This window comes from Helianthus annuus, chromosome 4, assembly GCF_002127325.2.
Source record: "Helianthus annuus cultivar XRQ/B chromosome 4, HanXRQr2.0-SUNRISE, whole genome shotgun sequence".
Taxonomy (NCBI): Eukaryota; Viridiplantae; Streptophyta; class Magnoliopsida; order Asterales; family Asteraceae; genus Helianthus; species Helianthus annuus.
The window spans coordinates 135,020,463-135,036,374 of NC_035436.2; positions in this window are offsets into that span (position 1 = coordinate 135,020,463).

Consider the following 15,912-nt stretch of genomic DNA (forward strand, 5'->3'; position numbering starts at 1 on the left):
CTCAGGCGGGCCGCCTGGCCTTGTCTGATCAGCACAAAGTTTCAGAAATGACAGTTTTAGTCCCTGTTGCATATTTAAGCCATTTCTGACACTTCTAAGGCCCGTAAAGCCAACTTTAAGGCCCTAAAATGATGCCTAAACATTGTAGACATGAAACATGCTCAAAAATATGTCGGATGTTGGTTCGTTTGGCCGTACGATCGCGATGTTCGCTTAATTACGACGAAATGCGCATAATCGCGAAAGACGATCTAAATGACGCGACGAATGGATTTTTCTCATGCCAAACACTAAGGCATAATATAAGGATGCTTTCATAAATTTTTGGATGTCCAGATGTATTCAGAACGTAAGTTATGCGCGAAAGTGCAAACTTGTGCACTTTTTGACACTTTTAGCCCGTGAATGACCCAAAAGTTTATTTTAGCACACCGAACCCCTCAAAGCCTATTTCTAAGCTATGTAAAGGATATTTATGGTATGTTTAACTTATGGACATGTTCCGGAATGTTTGTTACTGTTCAAATTGGCATACTTTCGCAGTTTGTCAAGTTTAGTCCCTGTAAGCGAATTAACTTGTTTTTACCATACCAGAGCCTTCAAAACTTATTTCTAAGTTATGTAAAGGTTATTTAAGGTATGTTAAGCCTATTTCACTATTCCAGAGTGTTCGTTGGATTAAACTGGTTATTTTTGCGCATCAGAGCGCGTATAACCCTCCAGAAAGCGAATTAAAGCTTAAAATCGAACAAGAGTTGATATGTGCAAATGATACACATATTTTTACAAATCCCAAGTATGAAATACAATATTTCATTGGTTTGGCATTCGTTTGATGGTTGAAGTGACACAGGTGTCACAATTATTGTGAAGAGGATATTACGCTACTTGAAGGGAACTCCTACATTGGGGTTGTGGTATCCTAGAAAAGGCGACTTTACGCTCGAAGGGTATTCCGATTCGGTTTTCGGATGCTGCAAAGTCAATACAAAATCAACGACTGCAGGATACTAGTTCTTTGGACCTAGATTGGTTACCTGGTAGTGTAAGAAACAAACGTCTGTGGCGCTATCTACATGTGAAGCGGAGTATGTTTCTGCTAGCAGTTGCTGCTCTCAGATCCTGTGGATACAGCAACAGATGCGCGACTACGGTTTGCAGTTTCTTAACACACCTCTTTTTGTTGATAATGAGGCCGCAATAAATATAACAAAGAATCTAGTACATCACGCTAAAACTATACATATAGAAATTCATCATCACTTTATTCGCGATTGTTTCGAAAAAAAGTTGATACGAATTGAGAAAATCCACACTGACGAACAGAAAGCTGATTTACATACCAAAGCCTTTGATAAAAATCGGTTTAAATATTTGTTAAAACTGAATGGTATGAAGCTTCTTTCGGTGTCAGATGGCATAATTGGCGTTGATGAGAGTACTGTTGCGGATGAAGATGAGAAACAATCTGCAATGGTTTGTCGATTTTTTTACTTGTTTTGGTATTTAGGGGGAGTAGATGTATATAGTTTATTTTTTTAGAAAATACAAAAACAGTAAAAATGAAAAAAATACAAAACCATGATAAAATTGAAAAGAGCTTGTGTAAAAAGGGAAAATGATAGTGCATCGGCTAGACAATTACAGTATGTTAAAGAATTGTAAAGATAAAATGAGTTAAACAGTCTCACTAATGATGTGCCGATAGGTTTTTGCACATTTAGTAGATTTATTCGGGATATAAACCTAAACTTTCAAACTTGTGAAATTCGTGGGGAACACTACTTGGATATATAGGTAACCCCTGAAATCTCGTTTGAAAGGTCCCATATTCTGAGATACTAGGTCTTTATACTCAGTGATATCTGGGGTATTATTTCGGGACTTCTGCTGAATGGATGTTCTGACCTAGTCTCCAAATAATACTTTCTGCAAATGCTTGAAACATAGCATCGCCCTCAGCAAGCTGATGAGACAATAAAATTGATAGTCGCTACTGTTGTAACTAAAAGATCCTCTAAAGGGGACACACCAGAAAGTCGAAGCCGTCATCTCTCTGCGTATACGGAAGTATCGACCTGAGCTCTCATGACCCTCACATTTAATCCCTTACAGATATCATCTGTGGTATACTCACCTGTAAGACTGAATATCTGGGATTCTGGATACGGGAGTATATTCAAGAGGTGGGACACATGAATGAGCTAAGTTCATAAAACATCTAATTCGTATCCTGAATAGATTGAAATCTGTGTGAGAATTTAAGATGGATCAGTATATCGACAATCGAGGTGAATTGTTTAAGTCTAAGTATGTAATAAAGCTTAACGGTACTAGTAATTTGTCTGAAAAGCTGATATGATTACCTGACACGCTCGCCAAAAATAAGTTTGTATATAGTTTACTTTCTGCAATTTAAGTTTTCTGTATTTCATTTCTTACTTTAGAACACTTTATTAAAACCCAAAAAGATTTTATTTCTGCTTTATTTTTGATAAACCAAAGTGGAGAGTTAATCGTTGGATTCTCAGAGATTGAAGCAGATGCAGGAGAAGTTCTGAGCTGAAGAACGAGGAGAGCTTACTTTGTCGAAGTTTGAGATGTTTTCAAAGTTAAAACAAGTTCATTAATTTGATACTTGTTATTTTCAGGAAACTGTGAAAATAGTTGTTTTAAAATCAGTTTGATTCGTCAAATAATCAACCAAGGTCATTAAATTGGACTTGGTAGATTAATTGAGTAATCAGGGTCATTAACTTGGACCTTAATACTTGAGTGGATTTCTAAAGCTGATTGAGTTTGTGATTTATTGTTGAAGATATAGTTTGTAATGTTTGATGTTTGAGACACAGGTTTTGGATTTCATTATTCCTAACGGAAGCAAATTGTCAAAGTTTGAACCAGATCAATACCTCAGATTCTAGCAAACTGAAAGGGGGAGTCTTTGAAAGGGGGAGTCTGGATCAACAGCCAAAGGGAAGTCTGAAGATGGAGTCAGGACAAGATTGTGAACCTGTGAAGATAGAATGCTTATGAGGTGAACACAGAGAGTTGGAGAAAAGACCTAGACTGAAGACTCGGAGCTGAAGACTTCGTCAACATCCAAGGGGGAGTCTGTTGATGCATGAGATGTCTGTTGACTACGTATGCATTGAGTTTTAGGTCAAGATAAGTTAGATTTGAGCTTGGAAATCAAGATTAGGGTTGTTTAAATAGGTTTCGCTCATGTGTCATAATTTGTATAAGGTTTCGCTTATTAGTCATCTAGGGTTTCGCTTATATGGTTTCAGGGGGGTTTCGCTTTTGTGTCATGTCTTATGAGTGAAACCACAAGAACTATATATAGCATCTATGAGCGGACTCTGGTCATTCATGAGTGTACGTTGGAGCGGAACCTAGTCATTGCTTTGTAACGAAACTCTGTCAAAATTATTCCAGCAAGCATTAAAAGAGAAGGAATTGAAAGGAACAGTTGTGTTACTTCATCTACATTGATTTCGCCTTTGTATTTGGGGATGAACTGCCTTTTACTGACTGTTTAGGGTCACAACTCGGTCCAACAGGAAGAGCTGGAGCTTTTTCTAGGATCCTTTCAGGATCTTGGGTTCTTGATTTCTTTCGTCCCAAAAGTTCCTTTAAGTGCCCCTTGCTTAACAAGTAACCAATTTCTTTTCTTAGTGCAATGTACTCTTCAGTGAGATGCCCAAAATCCTCATGATAAGCACACCATTTTGATTTGTCTTTCGTAGCAGCTGGTTTATCACTTTTTCTTGGCCACCTAGCTTTCTCACCTAAATTCTGCATCGCAAGAATCAGTTCATTGTTATCAACAGAAAAACAGTATTCAGAGATTGGAGGATAATCCTCATCATCCTCTTCCTGTTCTACTACATGCACATTCTGGTTATCAGACTTGTTGTAGGATTTGAACTTATTGTTCTTGAAAGAGGATCCTTGCTTTTCCTGTTTTGAGGATCATGCTAGTCTCTCCTGGATCCTTTTGTCATCCTCCAATCGGATGAACCTAAGGGCCCTGGTTCTTACCTCATCGAGATTCTTGCATGGGGTCATAACAAGATCATCATAGAATAACGAATCCCTAAGTAAACCCATTTTAAAGGCTTCTACAAGGGATATCTAAGGATTCCTTACTAAACTTAGTGATATAATCTCTAAGTGGTTCATTTTGACCTTGAGTTACCCTATACAAATCACTAGTTAATCCTTCAAACTTGCTACTACAAGAAAATTGGTTATTAAACAGGTTAACTAGATTAGCAAATGAAGTAATAGAGTAGGGGGGAAGACTTAGCAGCCATTTAAGAGCTGATCCTGTAGTGTGGATCCAAATCCCTTGCATAGACATGCTTCCTTTAACCTCTCTGGGATGGGGTTAATCTCCATCCTTTCTCTGTATTGAGCTATGTGTTCTTCAGGATTTGTGGAGCCATCATATAACTTCATGGTTGGTATCTGGAACCTTTTGGGTATCTCAGCATCACAAATAGGTGGTGCAAAACGAGATATCTTATGGCTCCCATCTGCAATTTCAGGAATAGGCTTAACCACCCTTGGAACACTGGATATCATATCCTTAAGCTTTTGTAATTCCCTAGCCATAGCTTGATTGATACCTGCATCATGCATAAGGCCATGGTTAGTGGTATAAGAATTATTAAAAGTGTTACCTCCCGGCGGATTCAAGCTCGGAATCCCGGATGTGAATCCATATTGTCGAGACTCTGGTATAATTGAAGGACCAGAAGAAGCAATGGTTTGCATTGGAATGAAGTCTCCTTGATGGACATCAGAACTTCCCGGTTGCAAACTTCTTAAGGATCCTTGATCCTGGGAAACATTGGATCCTTGATGCATTGTGAACGGGGGTCTTGGAGGATAATCCATGGATCCGAAAACCTGAGAGGATCCTTGAGGCTGAAAGGAAGATCCTTGAACTTGAAAGGGTCCTTGAACCTAAGAGGATCCTTGAACCTGAGAGGATCCTTGAACCTGAGAGGATCTTTGAACCTGAGAGGATCCTGGAACCTGAGAGGATCCTGGAACCTGCTGCGTCCCCATGTATCCTCCTGAGCTAGCGAAGGATCCTTGATGCTGAGAGAAGGATCCTGCTGGTTGAAAATAGGATCCTAGAGCCTGAGACGTTGCTGAGGATCCGTAGTGCATTCCTCTTGTTCCACCCAAGTATTGGATGTCTGGAGCTGCAGAATGCTGAGAGGTTATGACCGGAGTGTCGAAATTCAAAGATCTGGGCATCAATGGGGAATGATCCTCTGTCGATCTCTTCTGTTTCTTGATATCACCAATTTCTCTGAGAATCCTTTCGTTAGTCTTATCCTGCTACTGTATGTGATCCTTCATCTGCAAAATTAAAGTAAAAAGGTCACTAGTAGTAGGAGTATAAGATGCAGAAGAAGTTTGAGGTTTTGAGAATATAGGAGTCGGTTTCTTTTCAGCATTCTTCTAGGATCCAGAAGGTGGTGGAGGCAAAGGTGGAACGCCTTGGGATGAATTGACCGCAGACATTGCACTTGAAGTGGTTTTTCCTTAAGAAGCCATCTGGTTGAATGTGATGAACCGGAATAACCGAAATGAACGAAGTTTCTCAAAAATGAAGCACCAATTGCCCCACGGTGGGCGCCAATTTGTTTTGGTAAAAAATCAAGCAAAGAGGATGCAACCAAATCTTTATGTGTGAGGTGTGATGCTTGAATCAATGAACAATATTAAGGATCACCAAGAAATGTAATGAACAAGTGACACAATGATTTATATGAGGAAAAAACCCTTGATCAAGAGTTGATCTCCGGCATAAATAACCTCGGGTGATGGAAACTACCGATCACCAACTTAAATTAAATAAAATGTGTGTTACAACTTCGGATGATAGTGAGCTAGTTACAAGGATCACTAGAGTGAAATGTGTAACAATGATGTGTAATCACCGAGCAAAGTGTTGTAAACTGATGAGAGCAGTATGAGTGTGTGTGTTTAGCCAAAAATAGCCAAGTGTTCTAATCTAGCTCGCTATCCCCTTTTAAATTTAGTAAATATCTAAATAACTAACTAACTATCCGCAATTCATGCCCTCTCCCACGATCTCCATAACGTTCACCATGGTCAAGCAAGTGCGGAATAAGAGAGAATATGCTCCAGGAATATCGCCATGACTAAGTCCAAGCACGTACTCCTGCCAAACAATTCCATATTCAAATTAGACAATCGTTAGTGTAAGGATCACTATAATGATCCTGGATCCTGATCCTACAATACTCTCTGAGGATCACTAATTCAGACAGAATTAAGGATCCTTAAACCCGACAGCAATTGAGGATCACTGATCACAGGAAAATCTTCCCCTAACAGAGTTTATGCAGCTTTTGGCGCTGCTGAGATACACCAGAATGAAGACGGGTCAAGATGGGTGGGGTTGGCACTCGGAAAAATAAGTCGACTTTCAATGTTAAAACCGTTAGAGAAGATTCTATGTTTTCTCCTAGCTGTTGTACTTCTAGGTCTACTTCATTTTGAATATCACTACTGAAATCAGCCACAAAGTCAGCTAGAGCCTGAGACTTTATGGCATTTCTAGGTTCATATACTAGATCATAGGCACTTAATTTTACTGACCACTTAGCCATCCTGCCTGACATCTCAGGTTTCCTAAGCACATTTTAATAGGATAATTAGTTTTAACATGACTCCTATGTGTCTCAAAATAATGTCTATGTTTTGTCGATGCCATAACTAGGGCCAATATCAATTTTTCTAAATGAGAATATCTAGTTTCAGCATCTAATAAACTTTTACTAACATAATAGACAGGATACTGCTGACCTTCATGAACCTTTGAAAGGACAACACTTACTGCATTCCCTGATACTGCAAGATACAGGGATAATGGTTCACCATCCGCGGGCTTCATCAATAGAGGTGCGGTTGAAAGATACTGCTTCAAATCCTGCAAGGCTGCTTCATGCTTCTCTCCCCATTCGAATTTCTTATTCTTCTTTAGGATATCATAAAATTCCTTGCATTTTTCCAAGGATCTTGAGATAAATCTGTTTAATGCTGCTACTCGTCCCGTTAATCTTTGTACATCCTTCATATTTGATGGTGACTTGATGTCCAAGATAGCTTTAATCTGCTCCGGGCTTGCTTCTATCCCCTTTTGGTTACCATGTATCCTAGAAACTTTCCTGCTCCCACTCCAAAATGGCATTTGGCAGGATTTAGTTTTATATTGTATTTGTCCAGGATATCGAATGCTCCCTTAATATCCTGGAGGTGATCCTCAGCCTTTTTAGATTTTACTACCATGTCATCGACGTACACCTCCATGGTGTCCCCCAGCTTTTCTTTAAACATCATGTTCACCAATCTTTGGTATGTTGCACCTGCATTTTTTAAACCAAAAGGCATAGCAGTATAACAATAAATACCTGTCGGTGTCATGAAAGCAGTATCCTCCTGATCCGAGGGTTCCATTTGGATCTGCTGGAATCCTGAGGAGGCATCCATGAAGGTTAACATCTCATGGCCAGCAGTAGCATCCACCATTGAATCAATATGAGGTAGAGGAAATGGGTCTTTGGGACAGGCTTTGTTCAAGTCTGTGTAATCTACACAAACTCTCCATTTCCTGTTTCTCTTTTGCACCGCAACTACATTTGCCAGCCATTTGGGAAATTTCACTTCCCTAATCATCTTGCTCTTTAATAATCTTTCAACTTCTTCCTGAATGATAGTATTCCACTCTGGAGCAAACTTCCTTTGTTTCTGTTGGATAGGCTTGAAAGACCTATCAATTCCGAGCTTGTGGGTTATAATATCCTTGGAAATACCTGTCATATCCTCGTGTTTCCACGTGAATGTTGACATCCTGCATTTCAAAAAGTTAGTCAATTGATTTTCAATATCCTGAGGGATATTGGTTCCCACGAGCACCGAGATATCTGGATTATCCTGATCTAAGATAATTTTCTTTACATCCTGCTCTGAAGCTTCCATGATATCCTGGGCTCGCATCTTTAATTGCTATGCTGCACTAGGATTTGTCGAGGATTTCATCGAAGAAGAATAACACTGCTTTACTTCCTGCTGATCACTCTCCACATTGACTACTCCCCAAGGGGTAGGGACCTTGATGCATTGATGATAGGTTGACGGCACAACTTTCATATCATGAATCCAGGGCCTACCCAATATAATATTATAGCAGGATAAGGAGTCCATGAAACAAAAGCGCTGCATTAAGTTGACCCCTTCAACATACACATGCAACTTTATCTCTCCCACAGTATTCCTGGCTTCTCCACTGAACCCAACAAGCACAGTGGATTTCGAAGTAATATCCATCGGGGATACATTCATCCTTTTCAATGTTTCCAGCTGAATTACGTTGACGGAGCTGCCATTATCCACCAGTATCCTGCGCACAAAATGGTTAGCAACATATAAAGTTATTACCAAAGCATCATGGTGAGGATCCTGGACAGTATCCCTGTCATCACTATCGAACATGATCACTTTATCAGTCGTGAGGGTTAACATCCTGGTTGACTTATCTCCCCTCTCTGCCCTGGCTTCCTTCGCGTGCCTTTTCGCCGCAGAATATGACGTCCCGCAAATGTCGGATCCTCCTGAAATGAAGTTAATTATCTTGGTATCCGTAGGAGGTGATGCTGCTCGATCAGGATCCTTCTTAGTATCCTGACCCTTATTCTTCTTTCTTCCCAGGAGGTCCTTCTGATATCCCTTGCTTAAGGGATAGCTTATTTCTTTCCTCAAAGCAATGCAATCCTCAGTAACATGTCCGAAATCCTCATGGAAGGCACACCATTTGGACTTATCCTTCCAATCAGGTTTTTGTTGATTCTTCCGGGGCCACCTTGGTTTGTCTCCTAAACCCTGCATAGCATACATCAGTTCAGGTATATTAACAGAAAAACAATATTTAGACAACTCAGGATACTCCTCAGGATCCTCGTCTTTAACAGCATTCACTTTTTTGTTGTCATTCCTGCCATATGGCTTAGAGCGATATGGTTTATACGAGGATTCTAATTTCCTGTTGGTTGACTCATAGGTTGTGGATCTCTTGCATCTTTTTGTCATCCTCTAGTCGAATATATCTTAAAGCCCTGTTCCGAGCTTCATCCTAGTTCCTGCAGGGATTCATTACAAGATCCTGGTGTTTTGGTCAAAAATCTAATAAGGATAATGCAACCAAACTCTTAGTTACGGGGTATGATGCTTGAAATGAAGAACAATAGTAAGGATCACTTCAATGCAAATTGCACAAACAACACAAGGATTTATACGAGGAAAAAGCCCTTGATCTTTAGAAGATCTCCGGCATAAAAAACCTCGGGTGATGGAAACTACCGATCACCAAGCTCAAATAAATCAATAAAAGTTTACAACTTCGGATAGTGACGAGCTAAGTACAAGGATCACTATGGTTATTCGTGTGAAAGTGTGAGAATTGTTAAGTGTTTAATGAAAGCTTTGAGACTGCAATTGCACGAGAGTGTGTGTGTAACTGAATATGGCTAAGTGTTCTAAATTTAGCTCGTCACCCCTTTAAAAATGAAAGCTAACTAAGCTAACTAATTGTCCGACTTTTGTGCCATGCTCCCACGTTCTCCACAACGTCCATTTCTATTCAAATGTGTGCGAAATACCCGTGGAATATTCCATAGTAACGTTGCCAAGACCAAGTCAAGCTCAATACTCCTGCAAAACAATAGTAAACACAAACAGCCAATCGTTAGTATGAGGATCCTTAGGGTGATCCATGATCCTGATCCTGAAGCTCTTCTGAGGATCACTATCTGTGACAGAAGTAAGGATCATTATTAGGATAGCAAATAAGGATCACTAATTGTTAGAAAATCCTCCCCTAACAATTGCCCCCAAAATATAAGGAGTAAAATGTAAAATTAACGAGTTATGTTTTCTTGATCTTATCTGCAACAAACTCAACGGAATTATAGCCGTTATCATCGAACTATCCGTTGCACTATGACGTCACGGAAGTGACACCCCTGCAAAATCATCATTATAAATAGGAGATATAGATATGATCGTTTGCATTTAAAATCCAGAGCTACTCCCTTTATAACCGCATTCAGAAGATCAAACAGGTATTCTCCTCTTCATCTTCTCTCTTTACTTGCTCTGTTTTCCTTCTTTTTTCAATTACTTCGTTCAAAATGTTGCTCCGGAACTCCCCTGCTAAGGATCACCAGAAAGTAAGCCCCTTCAAGAGTCAAGGGATCATCACAGATTCCGCTAAAGAACGCTGCATTTTCACCGATCCTCAAATTGACAGGGTCCGGTATTGTTTTCCCGCAAACACCGTGTTCAAACCCTATGATCCTACTGCCCTGAGCGATCACACTTCTGATTCATGGGTTGCCTACCCTGTGACCCCGTTTGCCATAGGCTACACATATCCCTTTCCAGCTTTCACCCAATCCTTCTTTTCCCTGACCGGCGTATCTTACATCCAAGCCATGCCAATGATCTGGAGGGTTTTGTATACCCTTGAAAGGATCATCGAGCAGGAGGGGATAGATTTAGGCATGGCTGAGTTAGGAGAACTGTATGATCTTACCACCTTTGGTTCCCATCGCTATCTGTTCAAACGAAGGCCTAGAGAGGAGCATCCAATCTTCAAAGCCACCAAGAATGATACCAACTGGAAGCGGCGCTTATTTTTTGTGAGAAGAGATTCTATCCCTGATGGGAAGGATCTACCCAAGAAGTGGGCTACCCATGGTAGGATGAAGGATCCTGAGGAGGATCACCACAGAACTTATCCTTCAGAATAAGGATCACTGACATTCTTTTGCTTTTTTGTTGTGTAGCTATCTCCGTTTCACACCTCAGATTAACTCCTGCTGCTAAAGAGAGACTCTTGGCTTTCAAGAGACTTGATCCTGAAACAAGAACTTTCAAGACTACCACCCAAGATTCTCAGGAAGTATCCTCTGGTTCTGTCACGATGTCAAGTAAGTATCCTTGTCTAAAGGTTCAATTAAATAATAAAATTTAAGTAAAATTATGATACTTATCTTGTTTTTGTTGTGTAGGTGCTGGAACCAAGTCTGCTTCGAAGTTCAGCATCACCGATCTCACCAATGTTAAATCCTCGAGAAAGAAGACTCCTGCTAGCCCCACTGCTTCAATCCCCAAGGCACCCCTCAGAGGGAAGGGAGGCAAGAAGAGAAAGGCCTCCGAAGCTGAGGATCTGCAAGGCCTCCCCTTGATCCGCTAACAATTCATGGACTACTTCAATGAGGTAAGGATCACTGTCCCTGCTTGTATATCCTGCTTGTATGAGGATCATTTGGTCCTGACATTATCCTTTGTCTCCCTTGCAGAAATTTGCTGAGATCGAAACCTATGTTGGCCACGTTGAGGATCAGGATAGCAAGATTGCTGATCTTCAACAGGTTGCCGTGCTGAAGGACCTCAAGATAGCTGATCTTCAGAACGATCTCCAGAACACCAAGAATGATGCTGCCAAGATGCTGATCAACTTTGATTATGAGAAGCACGAGATCACCCAGGATGCCAAGGTCTCCGCTGCCATAGCAATGTACAAGATCCAGCTGCAAATGGCCATGGAAGCTCAGGATCCTGCTTTTGACAAGAGCATCTGGGATGTGGAGGGCTGGAAGGCAAGGCTGGCTGAACTGGAGGACGATGAAGAGGCTGAGGAGATCCTGACACTTGAGGCTGGAGGCAGTGGCAAGGATCAGGGTGGTGAGGCAAGCGGAGCTGGTGGTGAAGATGCAGCGAAGGTCTAAGCTGCAGGATTGGACGATGAAGGAAACTTCTAGACATAGCCGGAGCCCAATTTTTTTGTTTAGTGGTTGTTTTGTTGAACAATTTAATGGTCTGTACTCTTGAACAATAGCTTTTAGGTTTAAGGATCAAGGATCCTTCAGACAATAGGCAGGATTGCAAATGGTGGAGGGATCCTCTGTTTGGGGGATGAAACCATTGTGATCCTGCCGCCTTTATGTTCCTGCACAACTTCAAACCTATTATCATGGACACCCTTTACCTACCCCAGCGGACGGGCCACGTTTTGCTGGTAGATGCTTGGGGTAGGTAATTTTGACAACCTTTGAAGGGTTAGTCTTTTTTGTTAATAAATAAAATCTTAACCTTTTGTCGCTTATCCTGTGTTGTTATCCTTCTGGTTTCTTTGATTCTCAATTGTTTTGGTATACACTTATTAAATCAGTAGTTTTAAATAAGTCAGATTGAAAACATTTAGGATATGATCCTTGATCAAATATCCTATAGTTGAAAAATCCCAAAAAGTAATACATGTTTTAAGGATCATGAGTTCAGTTGTCAAAGTATAGGGTTATTCAAATAAACAATGAATAAGATAAAAATAGTTAAGGATCATACCTGAGGATCCAAGTTAGGATCCTAACCATAATCAGGATAACTATAAGATAAACCTTAGAGAGAAATAAGGATCAAGGATCCTTAGTTGTTTAACTTCAAGGACCTGAAATAGAGCATAACTTGGGACTAAGCCAATATAAAATAAGAGTTAGCAACTGGGGACAAGCCCAAGGATAACTGGGGACAAGCCCAAGGATAACTAGGGACAAGCCCAAGGATAACTGGGGACAAGCCCAAGGATAACTGGGGACAAGCCCAAGGATAACTGGGGACAAGCCCAAGGATCGTATGTAAACTGGAGTATGGCCCTAACTGGCGACTATCCAAACTTAGTGACATGTAAATGCCAAAACCTTAGCTAACGTGAAAACGTTAGAAACCTTAGGAACGGATGTATGGTACGTCTACCATTATACGTAGGATCCTAGGTATAGCTAGTACAATGGAATTATCAGCCCCTAAAGCGAGTACTGGTCCCAATGCCTTGAACTATACCAGGATCATCATGCGCTACAGGAGAAACTAGGGGTCAAGCCCAAATAACTGGGGTTAAACCCAAGGATCTGGATTGCTTCTGTAGATAATCAACATTATGCTAAGGATACCTGAACTTTCAAAACTCAAAGTCTTGTGAGAGAAGGATGAAGGACACATGATCCTTATCCTTGTATGAGAAAATAAGTAAAGTGAAATAGTTCAGGATTTGGATATTACCAGAGTAAGGATCAATGAGGCTTTAAGGATCCTTCAAGGATACCCCTAATGTAAGGATCATAGGCGCCAGGAGGATCCTGCTCACATGAAATATTTCTTCAAATGGACAACATTCCAAGCTCTTGGTAACAAATCACCTTCCATGGTCAGCAATCTATATGCCCCCTTTCCTGCTTCAGCTTCAATCAAATAAGGGCCTTCCCACTTTGGTGCCAACTTTCCATCAGCAGGATTGGTGGTATTCTGGAATGCTTTCCTCAATACCATATCCCCAACTTGAAACTTCCTTGTTAGGGCTGGATTTTTACAATACATGATCCTCACGTGTGATCCTAACCAGTGATCCTTGTTTCTTTGGCAGATAGTGATCCTCAGCAGAGTTCCAGGATCAGGATCACGGACCATCATAGGATCCTCATGCTAACAGTTGCTTTCGTTGAACTTAATGTCATTTTGCAGGAATGTCTAGCAGGATCCGCTCTTAGCATCACGATCAAAGGACGCGTATTTACAATTATAGCATGTGCTTAATCGAAGATGAACGTTGCAAAGGATATGGAAACTTGGCATGATTTAAGGGCGACAATTTAGGCTAGATTTACTTTTATTTCTAAAGGGGTAATGAGCTGATTATTAGTCTTTTTACCTAAAATAGGTCACCTACACTTGTATATATAACACTCTTCCCCATTCGGAAGAACACACAACACAATTCTCACACGCTTAGACACACATTACGATAGTGATCCTTGTACTCAGCTCATTATCATCCAAAGTTGTAACCATATTTTGATATATTGAAGTTTGGTGATCGGTAGTTGCCATCACCCGAGGTTTTTTATGCCGGAGATCATACATTGATCAAGGGCTTTTTCCTCGTATAAATCATTGTGTCTTTGCATATTTCACACTGAAGTGATCCTTTACTTTTTCAATAAACCAAGCATCATACCCCATTTACATAAAGTTTGGTTGCATTATCCTTGTGAGATTTTTGACCAAAACAGTTTGGCGCCCACCGTGGGGCAATTGGTGCTTCATTCATAAGAAAACCTTTTTGTTCGAAATTATTTCAAAGAATTACATGGCTTCATCATTGAAGAATACGTCCACGGCAATGTCTGCAGTCACCTCGTCCCAGAACACTCTGCCTCCACCACCGGCAGTATCCCAGAAAAATGCTGAGAAGAGACCAAATCCTATCTTCTCTAAACCTCCATCTTCTTCTGCTATGAATTCTTCTGTTCCTAGTACTAGTGATGTGTTTGCTTTAATTTTGCAGATGAAGGATCGTATGCAGCGGCAGGATGAAACCAATGAAAGGATCCTCAGGGAAAATGGAGATCTCAAAAGACAAAAGAAGGCGGCAGAGGATCATTCCCCACTGATGCCCAAATCCCTGAGCTTTGATACTCCAATGATCACTTCTCAGCCATCGGGAGTCCCAGACGTGCAAATTATGGGAGAATCAAGAGGATTGCACCTCGGATCGGCAGCAATGACTCAGGCATCAGGCTCACACTTTCAGCCGGCAGGATCCTATCCCCAGCATATGGGATCCTTCATGAATTCAGGAGCCTATCCGGGAGCACAGCAGTTTCAAGGATCCTACTTTGTTCCAGGATCATCCCAGGTTCAAGGATCCTCCTTCATTCCAGGATCATCCCAGATACCAGGATCCTTCCAGATGCCAGGATCCCTAAAAAGTTTGCAAACAGGAAGTCTAGATGTCCATCGAGGGGACTTCATTCCAATGCAGACCATTGCTTCCACTGGTCCCTCCGTTATCCCAGAATCCCAGCAATATGGATTCACTAACTTGAACTCAATGGGAGGTAACACTTTAAATAATTATCTTACCACTAACCATGGATTCATGCAGGATACATGTATCAATCATGCTATGGCCAGGGAGTTGCAGAAGCTAAAAGATATGATCTCAAGTGTTCCAGGGGTAGTCAAGCCTATCCCAGAGATTGCAGATGGAAGCCATAAGTATCTCGCTTTGCACCACCAATTTGTGATGCAGAGGTACCCAAAAGGTTCCATATCCCTACTATGAAGCTGTATGATGGTACAACGGATCCTGAGGAGCACATAGCACAATACAGGGAAAGGATGGAGATCAATCCAATCCCGGAAAAGCTAAAGGAAGCATGCCTATGTAAAGGATTTGGATCCACTCTTACTGGATCAGCTCTTAAATGGCTGCTAAGTCTTCCCCCTTACTCTATTACTTCATTTGCTAATTTAGTTGATTTATTCAATAACCAATTCTCTTGTAGTAGAAAATTTGAAAGATTAACTAGTGATTTACATAGGGTAACTCAAAGTCATAATGAATCATTAAGGGATTATATAACTAAATTCAGTAAAGAATCCTTGGACATTCCCAACTTGGATATGGCTACGGCTGTTGAAGCCTTCAAAATGGGACTGCTTAAGGATTCATTATTCTATGATGATCTTGTTATGACACCATGCAGGAATCTAGATGAAGTAAGAACTCGGGCACTCAGGTTCATCCGGCTAGAGGATGACAAGAGGATCCAGGAGAGACAAGTAGGATCCTCAAAACAGGAGAAGCAAGGATCCTCCTTCAAGAATAATAAATTCAAATCCTACCATAGAAGTGACAACCAGATTGTGCATGCTGTTGACCAAGAAGAGGATGATGAAGATTATCCTCCAATCTCAGAATATTGTTTTTCCGTTGATAATCATGAACTAATCCTTGCAATGCAG